The sequence below is a fragment of the Rhipicephalus microplus genome, chromosome 7 (genome assembly GCF_043290135.1).
Source record: "Rhipicephalus microplus isolate Deutch F79 chromosome 7, USDA_Rmic, whole genome shotgun sequence".
NCBI classification, from domain to species: domain Eukaryota; kingdom Metazoa; phylum Arthropoda; class Arachnida; order Ixodida; family Ixodidae; genus Rhipicephalus; species Rhipicephalus microplus.
The window spans coordinates 96,068,230-96,088,497 of NC_134706.1; the positions used below are offsets into that span (position 1 = coordinate 96,068,230).

Below are 20,268 nucleotides of genomic sequence, written 5' to 3' on the forward strand. Positions count from 1 at the left end.
CCAGCAAAAGGTAAATCAAAAGGCTAGACAGCAACATGATCAGTGGCTTCCGCTTTTATTTAAAAAGTTAGTTTATTCCTCTTTGTGCAAAACAACTCCGACAAGCTTTCGGACCTCCAAGCTACAACTTGCACAAATTTCATTTCTTACTGTATGCATAACTGGCACTTGTGTAAAAAAACCTGGGTATATGCACATCGGCAAGCCCTTCCTACCTTTGGTAATAATACGAATAATCTCATTGAGTGCCACAATCAAAAGATTATATATCTTCAAGGATGCATTTGGTTCAAGCAATAGAAGCATTGGTAGGTTACATAGATAATAATTCCTTATCTCTACAGTTCTCCAAACTTAAAGAAATGAAGCTGAGCCTAAACACAAATCATTTCAATGACTTAATTCAGCTAGAATAGTCCTGTAATTGCACTTCTGAGGCTACAAGTAAAGCACTAGAGCTGTATGAGAAGTTCAAAAATGTAAGTTATCAAGTCACTTCCCCTTTTGATTCTTCTGTAGTAGTTTCACCATGATTACAGTACAGAGTTACGCTTGACTTCTTGCACTTGTGCTTTTTATGACCAGTACACTCTGCCTTGCGCACATATTTTAGCAGTGCGTAACTTTCTTTACCAAGCGAGATCTTTTCGACAAGGCCTTCATACCGGACAGATAGTGCAAGGATCATTTCCCGAGTGACAGCTATGCAATGATTAGTGCCACACCAGTGGTACCAAGCAGAATTTAGTCACCACCCTGTGTGAAGCTTGACACAGCACAAGAGAAGTATGCTTATGCTTATAACAGTCCTTGTGAAACGTTCGAAAGCATGGCTAACGCATTATCGAATTGCGGTGAGAAGGAGTTAATGGAAAAACTTTCATCCTGCAAAGCTTTCTTCAGAAATTTAACCACATTTCCTCATAACCAAACTCCTGCAGGCGTAAAAGCTGCACTAGCTCAGTTAGAGCAAACTACTGCCCCAATCTATCTTGGACATTCTAACAGTATAAACCTTATGGTACCTTCGGTTAAAGTAAGAAGGGGGCGACCAATAAAAGTGAAAGCTGTCAAGTGTAGTGTAAATTTTTCCCAATTCAAGTAAAAAAAGTAGGCCTTGCGATGGTTAAAACAGACAGGCTAAATGTCTACAAACGGTATTCTCTTTTATATGCAAATTTAAATGTTCAGATACCGGGCACCTTCATATCAGAGTCATCAATATCGCACAGTATTGAAATCAGAAAAGATATCTTACTTGTGTCAGCTTTCAAGATGTCTTACTGGGCCAACGTTTACAATTCACTCGAAATCCCAATCATTGGCTTATAGTAACAAATGTCGGTGCTGACAAAAACAGTTTTCATATACCATGGCTAACAATTGAACCAGCGATTATTGATTGCTCGCGAGTTGCATTTTGTTGTCTAAACGTCCACACTTAGCCCGCCAGGTGGATTTGTTGTCTGCTCACCCCCTCCAAAATGGAGACTTCGGGTATCTTAGACTACATAGCCGTAAATCCCCGAGAACTTCTTGAAAAAGCCTGCACACAGACATTCCACGAGGAAAAAGCGATCACTTCAAAGATATCGGCAACATCAAAACGCAGCGACTACAACAAGATGCATAACGTGTGACGTTGCCGCAAGGAAAAGTTGTGAAAATGGATTTGCATTCTAAGAGTCGTACATATGATTTAGGGGACCTCCCTGGACCTTCTCAACATTGGGTGATGCCCACATTTCCAAACTACGACTCCCTCATAATATGAATCGCGCTTCAGTTCCGAGGCCTGTTCGGTATTGTTCCAATCGAGAGGATTTCCTCTTCCTCACCCACTGCCAGAGAAGCTTGTGGGGGTGCTGACACCCCCTGTAAAGTTGTTTGTGACGCGAGGGGCGCAGTGCTCCCCAAAAAGCCGCATTTCGAGGGTGACAACTACTGGGCGATGGATGGCGTGTTCGCGTTGACCACCACCACCGTCGTCGTCATCATGTGGTAGCGCCGGCGGTGACCCCTGGCGGAAGCAAGCCTTGGTGGCGAGCGAGAGTTAAGAGAGTCCTCTGCACGTGGCGGTTGCTGTGAACAGTTGTCTCTAGTGTGGGTCCTCGGTGCATGGCAACGCGGGCCTGCACGCTGGGGGCCCTTGTGGCAAGTCAAGTATTCGTGATGCCGCCTTGGGTGTGCCATGTTATCGTGTTTGTTATGGAGTGTAATGCAATATTGTGTGCGGATGTCTTTGCGGGTTAATTACAATTGATGTATTGATTCGGCAGACGATATCATCGTTCAAAAGTATGTAAATAAATGTGTGTGTACATTGTTTGGTTTGTACCGACCGTGTCAACTGTGTCCGTTCACTCCAAGAGCGTGGAGGTGTCACTTGCGAACTCGAGACCCCACACTGGCTGCCCAACGTGGACCTCTTGGAGCATCGGACGACAGACTTCGCGGTTCGGCACAAGCTTTTGTTAGAGCCTGGGTAGAGTAGGCCCAGGGGGGACTTCTTTGCTAGCGTCGGCAGTGTGCTTTGTTGAGGAGCGAGGAGATCGGTTTTGGGACGTGTTTGAATTTGTCGACAGGCTGAGTTCTTGTTTTTTTCTGCTCGCAAGTTTTTTTGTCGGTTTTCAAAAACGTTGAGTTTGGACGAGAGCCATGTGGTCTGCATCCTGGGGTGAGCAAGGCCTAGAGCACGTGGTTTGTAGCAACATTACTAGAATAGCTTCAGTTGTAAAACTCGGCGGAGCTGCGCGGAACCGCCGCTTGTCCGTGCGCCTCGTGGCGCTGCAGTCGCATCGAGCTTCACCTCTCCCCTGCCGCCGGCCGCGTCGACGGGCGGCACCAGCGCCAGACCAGCGCAGCGTTCGCTCGCTCGCACCTGGTTTTCAGTTACTGCAGCCTTCGTCGCACACCAGCCGACATGCTGTGTTCCCGACATCCATGCCGACGTGCTACGTTCCTGGCTGCACGAGCGGCTACCGGAACGATGCGAATAAGTCAGAACGCCACTTCTTTTCTGCTCTCAGCGACGCGACGCTTCTGCTCCCAGCGAACTTTTCTGCTCCCAGGGAACAAGGAGAACCTGGCTTTGAAGACACGGAAGGCACGGAAAGCTTCACAAGGAAGATGAATGACCTCTTAGACGCTTTGAATGCGAAGTGCCCAGCAGAAGGCATTCGCAAGAATTCTCCGCAAATGAAGGTATAACAAAACGCTTTTACATGCTCAAAGTGTTTACCATTTTAAACAACGTCCTACACACCACAGCACTTGGTATTCCAGGTCATCATCAAGTTTCTTGACATGCTGAAATCAACAGAGGAGGAGAGTGTTAACAACATGAAGCTATTTGCCAGCCAGATGACTAATGAATCTCTTCGGGTGACGCTAATGTCGGTTATTGACATTATCACCTGGCTACACAACAAGGACGTCAGATACGTGCTGACCGCGAAGCTTAACCAGGACCCATTAGAGGTAGCCCTCATTGGGCTTCTTTGTTTTGAAATTACCATTTTTGGCTACTGTGTTCAAAGACTTACTTTCTCTTTTTTTCAGCGCTTCTTTGGTGTGGTGAGAAGCTTTAGAGGTAATGAAGGTCACCCGACAATCACGCACTTCGGGCAGATCTTTAGGCTACTGAGCCTTTACACCCCACTCAAAATGGCAACGAAAGGCAATTGCACCGGTGAGGCGGATCCAGTCCTAGTGAGTGTGGAGCCTCAGCGCCGAGAAGTTGGAGGCTTTGTCCCGAAAAGAAGACCGTCAGCGGAAGCTGGCCATGGTTATTGGCCAGATTGAGCTGCAGGAGGACGTGGATGGCGACGCACTCCCAACGCAGCGACAGCCGCTCAGCTGCATCTACGGCTGTTCTGTACTATCTTGGCGGTTACGTTGTTAAGAAGGCAGCCAAGATGACGAGCTGCAGTGATTGCCATTGTACTTTGGAAGCTGCATCAGATGCTGCACCTGCCGCCGTCCTCACTCAGTTAAGGTCTTTTGTGCCTGGCGCTCTTAAGCATCCATCTGCAGCTTTAACGTGCATGTTGTCAGGCATCGAGTGCGTCATAGAGCGGAACACTAAGTCAAACCAGGTTTTGGCGACCTGTTCCGGAGAATTCTAGAAGAGTTGTCAGAAAATACGCTTAGTCCTGTTGGGTGCCCCTTGCACTTTCAGGAGCTCAGTGCACGCATTATTAAATTTTACCTTGCAAAACGCATGCACTTCTACTCCAGATTTCTGGAGCAGCATCGAAGTTCCAGTGCTCAAGTAAAGGCAGCGAGAAAGCAGGCAAAGCTGCTGTAGGCTTCCACCCTGGGGGCACTTTTCTTTGCCAGAAATTATATCGTACATAGCTTGTGTGAAGGAAATTTCATTGTTTGTCTGTTTTTGCTTAGGTGTTATAGCTATGTCCACATTATATATATATATATATATATATATATATATATATATGAGATATAACAGACAGTAATGCCAAGGAATGTACAGGGGAAGTTATTAAAACCAATGGAATGTAAATAAGAAGAAAGAAAAGTGGATGAAAAAACCCAAAAAAGTGGATGGAGGGAGGGCCGCTGTGATAGCTCAGTGGTTAGAGCATCGAACGCGTAATTCGAAGGTCGTAGGTTCGATTCCTGCTCACAGTTGGTAATTTTTTCATCCACTTTTCTTTCTTCTTATTTACATTCCATTGGTTTTAATAACTTCCCCTGTACATTCCTTGGCATTACTGTCTGTTATATCTCATTAACATTGTGTTAAAACAAGGAAAAACGAGCCCTTAGGTATACACTTCTTTCCCTTATATATATATATATATATATATATATATATATATATATATATATATATATATATGTGTGTGTGTGTGTGTGTGGGAGTAATAATTCAATGGGCCAGTTAGTCTTCAAATTTCGTACAGTAGTAGCCGGCATCAACGAGGACCCCGGAAAACTCAACTGCCTCCGAGAAGTAAGCCAGGAGAAAATTGGTGACCAAGATTGATAGCTGGAGACCATGCTTTTTTCTGACTGACTCGTACGTGTACACTGTCCTTTCTTTTTTTTTTTTTTCCACATGCACATACAAAGTGCTTACCTTCGCCTACCACTTGATGACCATTGAAGGGAAACGGACGAAGATTAAAGGTAAATAGCTGACCGACCCATTAACGGGAATTCCTTCCTTTACGCACGCCACCTGCCGACCGACCCATTACGGGGAAACCCCTTTCTTTATGCACGCCGTCACGGACCCTCCCGGCACCGCGGCGACAATCTTGGGTGGCCTGACACACGTCAAGAACTGAACAGCACGTGATATGAACCTTATGTGGATGTAGACGGACAGTTGGCTTCGTTCTCAGTGTTGACAGTGGTTCTTCCTCTTTTTTACTTTCTTTCTTTTCCTTCTTTTTCTTTTTCGTCTTTTTTCTCCCCCCTTTTTTTTTCTTTTTCTAGTTCCCTCACACTCTCGCAAACATTTTTCAAGGCGAGAGGGACGCGGCAGCAACGAAGGTTGGAAGCTCATGTCAGTATAACTCATCCCCTGATGAAGGGAGGACCCCTCCCGAAACTGTTGGGAAATAAATATATTTATCCTTGTTGACAACGCTCCCGTTGTGCCATATCTCATACCTATATATATATATATATATATATATATATATATTTGAAATTCTGGGATTGTAACCTGTAGTATTTGTCAGTTGTGCATTGCTTCCTCTCTCTGTCTCTCTCCTCTTTTTTTATTCATTTTTTTTTCCCCTTGGCAGTAAGTGTTCCTGCTCCGCTGCAGCCTGCCATCTATTTTAGGGCCAGTCAAGTTGAGTACCCACAACCTTTTCCCCTGAATATCTCCCATAAAATAGCGCTTGGTTTTTTTTTTTTTTTTTTGAAATAAAGTCATTTCATTTCAAAACGTGGGTTGTTGATTCTTAATGGTAGACTGTTCGTTTTCTGAATCGTAAAGCTAGTTGACAATTGACCCAAATAAGATTAAATCAAAGGTGTCTTCACTAGCTAGTTGACAACTGACCCCAATCACATTAAGTCGCATTGTAACATACAGAGAACAAAAAACTCGCGAACCTTTCCATTCACGTAAAGGTGGATGACCACGAAAGCTTTTTAACACACGACATGGGATTGATACGGAGTATAGGAGAAAGGTAAGAACAATATTTCGCCGTGATCGTGGATGGCGATAATTTCTAATATAGAAATGCGTGTGCGCACGCGCACACACTTACTTCAACAACTTTGAATATAGTGGTTACTAACTGTAATCACCTCAAAGTGCACATTCAAGGGTCAGAAGGTTTAAAATCTAAGTCACATTGTAATATTGACGGTGGTGCATATCCTGTTGATTAGCCGTATACGCTCGGGTTCTAAATCACGCTTTTAACAGCGTGCGGCTTTTGTGGTGACCGCGTGTTATTAGCAAACGCATCGGACGTTCCTTTTCCAACGCATCACGCGCTTCAGAGACAGTGGGAGCCCTCGTCCCCGGACAGTCAAGTACATGGAACCGTAGCCATATAATCTTCGCTTTAACCTCTTCGCTACCGGAGTCCACGTTTGTGGACGTTTACATTTGGGCGATGTGCCAATAGCACTTTTGAAGAATTCAAATTTGGCGCTTTTCAAAGCCATCTTCATAGTTTTCACAATAGGAGACAGAGGGCGTCAGTAGTCGACCAGAAGCGCCGTGACAAACAGGTGAAATGGCGGCGCCCAGCTCCAGCGACACGCAGCGAAGGAGAGGTACGTTTTTGGCTATTATTCTATATTTTGTAAACATTACATAATATTTTCTGCTCACATATTGAATATACGCGCAGCGGAAGCACAATAAAGCATTATTACTACGGTATTCACAACTATTGACTTGCGATAAGCGTCTATACGATGGGCCACGTTTGTGGACATAAGTTCTAAAAGGGGGTACTGCTTTCCGGGTATGCGCTCAACAGCTAGGTTCCTGACCGATGAAGAGATCGTTGCCATGCTAGAAGAAAGTGATGTGGGCCTCTCAGACTCAGAAGACGAAGAAGAATGAGCCTCGTCACCACTTGCAAGTGATGTAGAGTCTTCAGGCGAGTCTGCAGATGAACCTGAACCGGATATTGCCCAGTGACCAACGAAAAAAAAGAAGAAAAGTTCCTGGACCTCGCAAGCGTAAGTGTTTCTCACGTTTTTTCTGTCGGTTCGTTAAAATTAAATATTCGTTTCGCTGTTACAGATTTTGCAAGAGGGACTGTCCTGACAACGACAACCAAGACGATGATTTCCGGGAGTTTCTGACACCGCACGAGTACTTTGAAAAATATTTTCCTTTGGACTTTTGGAAGGAAGTTGCTGAGCAAACAAATTTCAGAAACGAAACCACCGATCTGTGCAAACCAGTACACTTGAAGTAAGAAAGCTTGCTGGGATCCACCTGCTGATGGGGATTATGCACCTTCCCCAGGTCCAGCTCTATTGGTCTCGAGGAACAAGGACACCATCTGTTGCGGACCACATGACAAGGAACAGGTTTTACGAGCTGCGTAATCACCTGCACTTTGTCGACACTTCAGCAACTACAGCACGCCAAAAGGAAGACAAGCTTCACCTTGTTCGACCAATAGTGAATTGCTTCCAAGCCGCCTGCCGAGCACTGCCCCGCTCAAAAGAACTGTCGATCGACGAACAGATGATCCCATTTTCAGGAAGATGTGGATTCAAGCAGTACCTCCCTTCGAAACCGAATCCACTCGGTCTCAAGAATTTCGTTTTAGCCTCCCCTGACGGTCTAGTCGTTGACTTCGTTGTTTACACCGGGAAGAATACTGTAGACGCTGATGACTCAAAATTGTATGGCCTTGGGGGAGCAGTGGTCAAGAAGCTAGCAACAACCATAACGGATGACCGAGCACAAATCTTCACTGACAGGTATTTTACAGGCCTGCGAATCATGGACCACCTTCTAGAAAGAACAGTGTTTCTTACTGGGACAGCCAATGCAAACCGTACAGAGGGTGCGGCTGCAAACCTTCCAAGCGACAAAGCAATGAAGCGGGGTGACAGCGCTTGCCTTGTACGAGATGATGGAGAAGTGTGCGTGGTGAAGTGGAAAGATAATAAGAGTGTTCTTTTGATGACAAGTGCCGTTGGGTGCGACCCCGTCGCCACATGCATGCGGTGGTGCAAAGAAGCAAAAAAGAAGGTTCCTGTTCCCCAGCCAGCTATTGTTGCTCATTACAACAAGTTCATGGGTGGTGTAGACTTGGTCGACCGATGTGTGTCGTACTATCGGATAAACATCAAAACAAGAAAGTGGACGGTGAGGTTTTTCACTCACTTTCTGGACCTTGCCGTATGCAATTCATGGATCTTGTATCAGCGTGACGCCCAGGCCATGGGCATACCAAAAAAGGAAGTGCTTAGCCAGCTGCAGTTCAAGCAAGACATCGCTGAGACACTAATAAGGGAAAACCCCATGCACAACCGCAAGGAAAGGAGCGATCCGCCTGCGACTGACAACTCAAGGCCTGTGCAACTGCCAAACCTTGACACACGGCGTGACCACTTTGATCACTTTCCCGAATGCTGCAGCCCAAAAAATGCAATGCGGTGCAGAAACAAAAACTGCAAAGGGAAGACGAGAGTTAAGTGCACCAAATGCAATGTTTTCCTATGTCTGCAAGGCAAAAATTGCTTCGTCAAGTTCCACAACGCTGGCAACCGATGTCCCCGTATGTGGACACCCTTTTGACATTGTTGACAACCAATGTCCACAAGTGTGGACATTCTAGAATTACATCAAATAACGGGAATTTTTTCACTGTTTTTTTTTTGTTATAGACTAAGACTGAAGTGTTCAATAAAGCTTTGTAAAAAACTAAGGTTTTCTTCATTCCTTCTTAGGCCGGTAGTGAAGAGGTTAAGAATCGGGACGGAGATATTTTCCCATTACTTCTCAGGAGTGAATTAGCCACCATTTGATAGTGGCGGAAACAGGCGAACGGCCGCACATATTTCACAGGCACGCGATACCAGCTTGTACAGAATGAAGTGTGAATTGGCCAGAGTGTTAAACACTTTTCGGGCGCCTCTGGCACTTTCACAAACTTTATGCGGGCATCATCGAATTGCCTTTAAAAGTACCCGTGTATCTAACTGCTACATTCCTGAAAGAGCGGCGGAGACCCAGTTTTGAAGTGAAATACGCAAGGAAATATACCAAGCCGCTGTGGGTAAATACCGGTTTTGCCTCGTATCACAAATTCTTTAACCCAGAACGCCAGAAGACGTGAAAATACGCGTGAAACAGCCACGAACACTCCGTCCGATTTAGGCCGCAGCCGGCTGCGGCGGAACGTCTGCTGCGGAGCAAGATGGAGCGGTGCCGCGACGCCAGCACCTCCTACGGCGAAGCCGGTACGCTCGCTTTCTAACTCCCTGTAAAAGTGTTTAGGGTTAGGCGACTTAGTGAAACAATTTTTGCCGTTCCGTATGAACCTGCTAGCCTAAAAGGCAAATATGAACAGTGTAGGTGGTCTACCGTATCATAATTGCGTTTGAAAGCTGAAGTCGCATGCACGTGTACACAATTGTGTACACGGTGCCGCTATCAGTACGGATAACAAAACATGCTTTGTTTTGGCATACGAGTGTTTTCTTGCCACAAACATCATAAACTGTGCATTCCAGGTATAAAAAATCATGAGAAATAGGGTAAGGCTCGAGGAGAGCACGGCTGAAGAGGTGTCGGAAGAAATTGGCGACGGAAACATGTCAGACTCTCTGATGCTAACGAGGACGACAATCGACACCAACTGCAAGGGAGTAGAATTTCCTCTTTTTCAATGATTGTATTTCTGGCCTGGTGTGTGTTTTCTTTGAATTCAAGTGGCAGACAGCGTTTCCGGACCATTGCCATCGTCGATGTTTGGCCGCCATGCACGCATGTTGTAAACACTGCGGCTGGGTGAACTCGAGTGCCGCTGACAAGTGCAAGGTTTGAAATTGTCATGTGTAGCATTATTTACATTTGTGCATTGGTATTAGACGTTACGAACAGGAAAATATTTTTCCGATCGATTATGAAGATGCTGAGCCAGAGCCTTTCGCGGTGACAGAACCAGCTTCCGCACCCCCTGAAAACGATGAGAAAGAGGAAAATGGCAAGAAAAAAAACTGCTTGGAGAGCTGTTAGCTTTGTGGCTCTACACCCTAGTTTTCATCCCACAGAAAGTGACTTCAACAGAGTATTGTAACAGTGCAAGTTGTTCTCAAGGTACTTCAGCGAAGACATGTTCGAGGAATCCACACGCTGCACAAATCTGTATGCTCTGCAAAGCATAGGTATAATTCTGAAGGAACGACCCACAAAATCAAAACATTCTTTGGAATGTTTTCATTTGGAAACTGGGTCATTCACTATGAAGTAAATCAGAATAATAACCTGCAATGCATACTTTGAAAAACACACATGTGCAAGTTTTTGGAAAGGTATCCAGAGATTCTATTTATTGATGGAAGGTATAAAGTGAATATTGATGGCTATATTGTTTGCTCTATATCAGTTCAAGATGGTAGTGGTCGTGAGGGACCTGTGCGTTAAGCCTTCTTACGAAACAAGATGACTGATATTGCTGAGCCTATGTTCCTAAAGTTTGTATATTTTATCCCATTTGTTGTCTACTTACAAAGTTGTGATGATTGATAAAGATCTGAATGAACAGTGCGTTTTAATCGAGATTCTTCCCAATTTAACATATAACTGTGTACTTGACATGTGTTGCACTGTTTCCAGCAAAAGGTAAATGAAAAGGCTAGACAGCAACATGATCAGTGGCTTCCGCTTTCATTTAAAATGTTTAGTTTATTCCGCCACTGTGCAAAACAACTCCGACAAGCTTTCGGACCTCCAAGCTACGACTTGCACAGATTTCATTTCTTACTATATGCATAACTGGCTTTTGTGTAAAGAAATCTGGGTACATGCATATCGGCAAGCCCTTCCTACATTTGGTAATAATACGAATAATTGCATGGAGTGCCACAATTAAAGGATTATCATCTCACTTCAAGCATGCATTTGGTTCAAGCAATAGAAGCATTGGTAGGTTACATAGATAATAATTCCTTATCTCTACAGTTCTCCAAGCTTAAAGAAATGAAGCTGAGCCTATACACAAATCATTTCAATGACCCAATTCAGCCAGAATAGTCCTGTAATTGCACTTCTGAGGCTACAAGTAAAGCACTAGAGCTGTATGAGATGTTCAAAAATGTAAGTTATCAAGTCACTTCCACTTTTGATTTTTCTCTAGTAGTTTCACCAAGATTACAGTACAGAGTTATGCTTGACTTCTTGCACTTGTGCTTTGTATAACCAGTACACTCTGCCTTGCGCACATATTTTAGCAGTGCGTAACTTTACCAAGCGAGATCTTTACGACAACGCCTTCATACCGGACAGATAGTGCAAGGATCATTTCCCGAGTGACAGCTATGCAACGATTAATGCCACACCAGTGGTACCAAGCAGAATTCAGTCACCACCCTGGGTGAAGCTTGACACAGCACAAGAGAAGTATGCTTATGCTTATAAAAGTCCTTGTGAAACGTTCGAAAGCATGGCTAACGCATTATCGAATTGCGGTGAGAAGGAGTTAATGGAAAAACTTTCATCCTACAAAGCTCTCTTCAGAAATTTAACCACATTTCCTCATAACCAAACTCCTGCGAGCGTAAAAGCTGCACTAGCTCAGTTAGCACAAACTACTGCCCCAATCTATCTCGGGCATTCTAACAGTATAAAACTTGTGGTACCTTCGGTTAAAGTAAGAAGGGGGCGGCCAATAAAAGTGAAAGCTCTCAAGTGTAAATTTTTTCTAATTCAAGTAAAAAAAGTAGGCCTTGCGATGGTTAAAACAGACATGCTAAACGTCTACAAAAGGTATTCTCTTTTATATGCAGATTTAAATGTTCTGGTATAGGGCACCTCCATATCACATAGCGTTCTAAATCTCGCACAGTATTCAATTAAGAAAAAATATCCTACTTGCATCGGCTTTGAATATCTCTAACTGGACCAACGTTTACAATTCACTCAAATCGAAGGTTTTTCGTTCAAATTTTACATGTTCGAAACCCCAACCATTGGCTTTGAGTAACAAATGTCAGTGCAGACAAAAACACAGTTTTCATACACGATGGCTCACAATTCATCCAGAATTTATTGATTGTTCGCGAGTTGCGTTTTGTTGTCTACATGTCCACACTTAGCACGCCAGGTGGATTGGTTGTCTGATCACTTACCCCAAAACGGAGAGTGCATGTATCTTAGACCGAGTACCCATAAATCCCTGACAATTTCTCAAAAAAGCCTGCACACAGATACTCCACAAGAAAAACCAATCACCTCAAGATATCGGCGACATCAAGAAGCAGCGTTTACAACGAGAAGCACAACGTGCGAAGTTGTCGCCAGAAGTTGTGGAAATGGATGAGCATGCTCAGAGTCGTACATTTGATTTAGTCAACGTCCCTGGACCTTCCGAACATTGGGCGATGCCCACATTTGCAAACTACAACTCTCTCAACTTCAATCGCGTCTCAGTATCGACACTGCAGACTGCCTGTTCAGTATTGTTCCAATCCAGAGGATTTCCTCTCATTCACCCACTGCCAGAGAAACTTCTGATCACTGCAAACTGCCTTTTATTCTACAATATGGGCAGAAATTTTGGTGGTGCCCATCCGACTCTCGGCATCATCAGTTCACTGCTCAATGTGCATGTCTAGACGAATGCAGGCGTCACACCAAAGAAAACTGATGAACTGATGGCACAAGGCAAGTTAGATGAAGCACAGAGATGTTTTGTTTCAACCCCAAATTTTTCTATTCACTACTTGTCTTAGGTTGTGGAAAAGACCGACTCGCGAATGGTATACTATATGGCAAGTTAAGTAGCAAGGAAATGAGTTTTGAAGTTTGCCTGTTTATCATGCAGGGTCATTCTAAACGCATTTTAGACAGCAGAGAATAGACTGCCGCCAGGGTTCACAGAGCAGCGCGACTGGCGCGGTCTTGTATATCCGTCGAAAGGGCCTTACTCTTCATCTTTTCACTCGCGTACCAACAGTAAAAACCGGAACATAGGTAAATTTTTTTTTTTCTGAACGTTCAACGTCCTCAGTTTGGACCTCTGCTTGGCCTATGCTAGTCTTTTTCGGCGATGTGCCAGTGCCTTCTGTGAGGAGTGCATGTGTGTATGTGTTGTACGACATTGCCGTGCCCGCAGCCACTGTTCACTTTCTGCAACCGCAAGTTTCTCCAGTGCAACTGTGCCACAACAGAAGCTCTCCTCGGGGGATTATTAAAACGTGTACACAACAGTCTCGTAGTATTCCAAAATGACAACACACATGTACAACTACATGAATGGGTGCACACACAATACAGGCACCAAGTCTAGTATATTTGTTTTTTTCTTCTTTAAGATCGTGCACAGCGTGGTGTACAGCATTGGAAGGAGTAGTAGTTCGCGGCGAGCCTGATTTGCCTAGCCCCAGTCGCCAGCCTCGCTGAGCCGTTTCCCCCGCCCTACCACTACTAATGGCGCCGACTATTTCTGCAACGCCCAGCATCTCCACCACAACTGCAGAAAGCACAAGGACGAAGGCACAACGAACTCCGCAGCCTACCAACTGCATCGAAAGTGAAAGCAGGCGGAACCACAAGGACACGCTGCTGCTGGCACAGCTCCTAGAGGAACAGAAGTTGACACGACAGTTTTTGTAAACTTCCAGAAAACAAGAGCAGAAAGCTTGCGAATGCCTCGCCATGAGAAGCCAGACAAAAGAGGCCCGCTTATTCCGCATTCTCGAGAAAAGGGCGATTGTATTTGGGTTAAAATCTTCCAATACCACAGGCTTATGCGAGGAACTAGTGGACGATTGTGAAAGCGATGTGGATTGAAATGTACCACAACCGCAGCTACATTTACTCATTGAATGTGGCCTGTGAGCATATCAAGCAAATAGATGCTTTCTATGAGAAAATGTAAATTACATTCTTTTCACTTGTCTTATATTCAATTCACCCTATATTCATTATTTCACCAGCGGCATTCCCGTCCAGAGACGGATTCTCTACAAGGTGTCTGGTCCTCAGCAAAGCCTGCTGCTATGCATTTTTCATTTCTTGCAAGCAGAGTGCCGTTTGCTTGTGCCTCCAGAAAATCTTGCAAAAGAAGACTGGCACCACCTCATAATAAGCTTCCAGAAGCTCATAAGTTCTAAAGTTAAAGATGCCCGTCAATCTGGTTATTAACGCAAAAACATATCTTGACTGACTTGTTCACTGGCCAGTAATTGTCAGGTACTTGTGAATTATTGGCAAAATTTCTTCAAAAATTGAAACAGGATTTGATGCAATTTTTATTCCCTTCATAGCCACCGTCACACAATGTGTTACCACAACTTACTGAAGTATGTTCTATCATATTCATATTCTAGGATGCACAAACCTTTCTCTGATAAAATATATTCGTGAAACTTTGGTCATTTTCAGGGCAGTTAAGCATGATAAAATTTCTTTTCACATGTTTTCGCTGAGCTGTGACCTTTCCTGGCAAGCTTTAAAAGGACTGTGTACTATCTTTATTCTCGATTCCGTTTAACGCACCAATTCACAAAATTCCACAGATATTGTGGTTTACAATGCTTGTTGTGGTATGAATAAAAAAGCTCTACAGCTATAAAGTTTCCTTATTGTGCATTCAACCAGCATTCAATGAAGCTAGGGCTGCCGAAGCTCTAGTGAACATGAGCCTTCACAAGAGTCTTAATCAGAGGCAAGACCTAGAACTTTACACATGCAATTCTGCACATTACAGAATAGTACAGAACACTTGTTGAGCAAGTTATTTTCACTGTGTCACCATATAAAAGGTGCTGCAATGTTTGTTACCTGCAAAACAGTTGCTTAATATTCTGTGAGCTTGAAAATTGGCACTAACATTCAGTTTTGATGCTGACTCCATCTGCACAACAGAGCTGCTGGAAGCACACGTACCTCTAAAAAAACAGTATGACTACTTGGAGTTCAAACTTCCTTCTTTTGCACCATATGAGGAGATTCTCCAAAAAGGAGAGCCAGTTGTGCGGCCTGTAAGGCAGGCCATCGTGAACAGGATTTTCCAAGTCTGCTTTGAAATAGTAAGGTATGTAATGCTTCCGACTTACTGTAGTGCCAGATGAACAAAAGAAGGAAAACTTTAAGGGCTTCTTTTTCTTTGCTAAGCATAACATTAATTAGAACTAACTGACCGAAAAGCCAAAGAAAGTGTAAAAGATGTTACTTGCAAGAATAGCAACGTAAATTTAAAGAAAGCAAAGGGGGTGAAAAGGTAACATGCAGGTAACCCTGCCAGTGGCTAGTTATCTTTTTGTCCTACTTTTTTCACAAGCATCATAATCACTACAACTAACATCCCCTATACTTTCCCTGGCTTTTGCAATTCGGTTCTTTCGTTACTCCTAATTATTGTGATGCCAGATGGAGTTACAGCCCTTGATTTCAAACATTACATGTCATAGATAAGTTATGGTTTGCACATTAGCTGCAACGTTGGTTCCGAGTCCCATACCGCTGGTTCCTCTTGTTTGTTGTCTGAATAATTACAACTTCCTTTCAAGAAGCAAAAGCATACAGCAGGTATTCATGTTGCACAGGAATAATGATGCACGTCATATGACTTTCTTGTATTGTCACCATGTGCCGGGTGCTTCAAGGTTGCAAACAGGAGGCTGCTATCAACACGACTTGGGCTCTTCGATAGGCATGAAACGAGCGCAGAGTCTCGAGAAAGAAAGGAAACACGAGCGAGCCAACCGAGAATCATTGTTGCGAGGCACATTAAGTGCACCCTTACTTCTAATACTCCTTTTTAATGATGCAAGTGTGAGCTGAGCAGTTAATTAAAAGTGGTTGTAGATTAATTTTTTATTTTTATTTTCATAAATGTGTTGTGGCACGCTTGTCTTTACGAATATATTTTTTACGGGCAGAGCTTATGTAGTCTAGATGCATCGTCACACAGATTCCAAAATTTCTAAAAACTTAGAGCTCCTGCATTTTGCATTTTCCTTAGGGAAAATGCAAAATGCAGGAGCTCTAAAACTACGAGCAAAAACTACGAGCTCCTGCATCCTGCATTTCCTTAGGGAAAATGCAGGATGCAGGAGCTCGTAGTTTTTCTAATGTAACGACTTCAAATGTGCTAATCAGAACTTGGTGGCTTGAATTCATACATGTACATTGCATGGTCTTTCTCAGTGGCCTTCAGGTTTGTGAGTGCCTACTTTTAGTTTGGACAGGAGGCGTGTTGCACATCACTTCGAGCCAGCCTTTCACCAAGTGCACTTGTTGCGGCGTCAGGGCAGCATACATGTGTGAAAATGTTCCCTCAAGAGGACCTCCCCATTCAAACTAATTTCATTATTTTATGCATGCATATTCTGTTCAACTTCTCTCGTATTTATGCCTAGCTATTTGCTGATTTGGAGAAATAATGGCTACTTATCGTTGCTTGTAACCATAGAGAAATTGTCAAAATAATTTGGGAATTCTGTTCTGCATGTAGTTATTTTTTACACTGCTTATATTTTCATGCTGTACTATTAGCATGAAGTATACGTCTCTCTCCTAGGCTTTCTTCCAAGGAGCTATACAATACAGCTGTGGAGCAGCGGATTCAAGAGTACCCAAACCTGCGAGACAATATCAAAAAGAAGACTGGCATGGTGAGCATGGAGCCTTTGCTATATTTTTATGCCACTTCCAGCCACATTTGCCATTTTTAAGGACCTAAACAAGTACTTTTCAAGGACCTAATATAATACTTGAAAACACGGGAAATGACAACGGCACTTCTTACAATATAAAAATTTGTACTTTATTTTGTACGTTTGACACCATGAATGCACTAAGTTACCATGGACTGTAGTCGCTTTTGTGTTCGCAATGTGTTTCGTAGTCTTCAAGTGACTTTCAAGGGCAGACTTCCTCATTGATGACACATCAAAGCTCTTCCCACATCGGAAAACTTTGCCAGATGCGAGTTTGACGTATTTGATGCAGTCCACTCCCTATAAGCAGCAATGCATAACCAAAACAGCTGGAATTGGCACTTGCCCGGCATAGTTCCATCATAAGTGACGTGGCTGCAAGTATCTGCGCGCACATGCACAGTCTCCACAAAAAAGCCAGACTTAGCGCCGTCGCTGCTGTAACCACCCAAGCGTTACCACAACTACAGTCTATTAGTACACTGTACACTGTACTAACAACACTGCAATATGTGGCTAGAGAAACGGATTGAATTAGATGGTTTTTTGGCTAGAGAGCACATAGTTGCCAGGCGTGAAAAAAAATCCACTAGGTTATGGCTGAACAAACTGACAAAACTCAAGGACTCTTAAGGACCTCAAACAAATTTAACCCTTTATTGACGAACGTTGCCCACAGGCAACATAGCGGAAAATATTTTTTTTGTTCACTTTCGGTTTCGCGAGCTTCTTTTTCTCTCCAAAGTCTCCCCATTTTACTGCCACATGGATGTGTGGCGCCCTCTGATTTGTAACTAAGAAATCGACGAAGAGAAAAAAGAAGTTTGGCGCGCAAATCTCTGCAGAGCGCTCTACGACGAGACTTCAGCGTTCGAACATCTGTTTCCGGGTAAGCATTCGTTGTTCTCTCTGGCTTTTTGCAATCGCTTAGAAAAATGCCTCTCTTTCCTCAATGTCAAATTATATAAACGGCGCTGCTAATTTGGGCCTGTACGGGTGCGTGAGGTGTTCGTTGCCTACAGGCAACACCAGGCACTATGCTGTGTTTCTCATCCCGCTGAGGTTGCGCTGTGCAATTTTGTCTGGTAGCGCGCTCCTCTGCCTGCACTGCTTCCATTATCGCTGCACCACCTCACGCAGGACACGCAGACAAAGCAACGATTTCGAAGAATGGACCCGGGTGCATTTTATGGAAAATTTGCTGTGAAAGTGCCCCCTGACTACAGTGATGACTCTGACCTGGATTCATCGAGCGACGAAGAGCTTAAAAACGCCGTTTTAGCCCGGACAAGTAAGTATTTATTTTGTCGTGTCAGTCGGAACTACGCTATCATTCGATTGACGAATAAAGTACGGTCTCTTGCATAATAAAGCGCAGCGGGATGGAGGTGAAGGAAGGGGTTGCTAGTATTACAAAAGGCTGTGTGGCCCAGCGCTTCCACTTGAGGCTGTCGGCATCTCTCATGGCAGACACTTCTAGGTGTTCCCAAGTTCGGCAGCTCTGCGTGGGACGCTGATAGTCTGGCGTTCCGTTTACGCTTTGCAGCAGGCTGGCTCTGTATGTTTCAAACAGTGTCATTGTTTAGGCCAGCTAGCGAAACAGTATTTCCGCAACTTTTTTCTTTAGCATAAAATAGATTTTACTGAACACAGAGAGCACTGATGAAATTTACAAGAGTAATTACTATTTGTAATTTTGTTGGCTTTTTCTTGCACTTTGTTGACATCGCAACCATTTTCTGTGCAATTTTACAGCATTACCAGCTGACAGTGAGGATGAAGAGGTCTCAGGAGCTCCAAGCACGGCCAGTATCGACAATGCGCTTGAAGAAATCCGCAAGCCTTCGAAGGATTCTCCCACATGGAAGGCTGTCCGAGGCTCCTCGAGTAATGCCATGCCTGAGTGGAAAGACGTACAACCCTACCCTTCCCCGGTGGAGTCTCCCATCACCTATTTCAGAAACTTCTTTGATGTGACATTCCTGTCTCACATCTGTGAGCAGTCCTCCCTGTATAGCGCTCAGAGGAATCCAAACAAAGTTGCTTCAATGACAGCCAATGATTTAGAGCAGTTCATCGGTACAGTGCTCACTATGTCGCTTATGAAGCTGCCTCAAACACGCATGTACTGGTCGCAGAGGTTCCGAGTCAGTCAAGTCGCCGACACCATGACGAGAGACAGGTGGGAAATCAAGCAGTCGCTGAATTTTAGTGACAACCAGGAAGCACCAAACCAGAATGACCCCGAACGTGACAGGCTTTACAAAGTGCGGCCCCTGTTGGACCACCTGGTCGCCAAATGCCGCGAGATACCAAAATCTCAATTGCGTTGAGCAGCTGGTGCCGTTCAAAGGCCGCAGCTCATTGAAGCAGCATTTGCCTAACAAGCCCAAAAAATGGGGTTATAAGCTTTTCCTTCTCTGCGATGAACGCGGCACAATGTACAACTTTGAAGTTTACACAGGCAAAATTCTTCCTCAGCAAGGTTTTAACGACATCGGCGCAAGTGGCAACATCGTCCTGCGAATGGCGAGTATCGTGCCCCGCGGTCTAGACTACATCTTGTATTTTGACAACTGGTTTTGCGGCATGGACTTACAAGTAGTCCTCAAGAAGGTTGGAATCAGTTCCGTAGGGACAGTACGCGAGGCTCGCCTAAAAGGATGCAAACTTCCATCCGACAAAGATCTGAAGAAGAAAGGGCGTGGCTCTTACGTGGAAATGGCGACCACATTTGAAGGGGTGAGCCTGAGGGCTGTTAAGTGGTTTGACAACCGCCCCGTGACTTTACTGTCCACGTTTGCTTCAGCTTCAGCCGAGCAGGCCGTGAAGCGCATCGACAAGAAGACCCGAACGACTGTGAGCATACCCCGCCCTGCTATTGTCGGCATCTACAATGAATGCATGGGAGGTGTTGATCTTATGGACATGCTTGTGGCACTCTACCGCATCCACGTAAGGTCAAAAAAGTGGTACAGGAGGCTCTTTTTTTATTTATTAGATGTAGCAGTTGTCAACTGCTGGCTCCTCTACCACCGAGATGCCACCGTGGCTAGCGTGCCTTGCAAGCACCAAATGACCCTGCTAACATTCAAAGCAGACATTGCCTGCACGCTGAGGCAACAGGGAAAGGTATCAACACCTTCGAGGAAGCGACCATTGGGCCCATCAAAAGTCGAGAATGAATCGCAGGCAAAGAAGTGGCATGGGCCATCAGCTCCTGTTCCATGCAAGAAGATAAGGCTCGACAAATTCAAGAAGACAGTGACAAGCTTGCGGACCATGCTTTGGTGGTCATGTTCAACCCAATGTTTGCATCATGGGTGCAGCCTATTGCTACTTTCGCTGCGAAAGGAGCAGCACCCGGGTGGATTTTAGCTAAAGTTGTAATAAACTCTGTGCTACAATTGC

At 44.4% G+C, this 20,268-nt stretch overlaps 1 protein-coding gene and 1 non-coding gene across 6 annotated transcripts in view; one reads left to right on the forward strand and one right to left on the reverse strand.

Moving 5' to 3' along the window:
- LOC119179773 (uncharacterized) overlaps nt 1-20,268 on the reverse strand; it is a 252,867-nt gene that overhangs the window by 221,085 nt on the left and 11,514 nt on the right. The window lies entirely within an intron of this gene.
- On the forward strand, nt 4,581-4,653 carry TRNAT-CGU (transfer RNA threonine (anticodon CGU)). Its single transcript has one exon. It is a non-coding gene; the product is annotated as a tRNA-Thr (tRNA).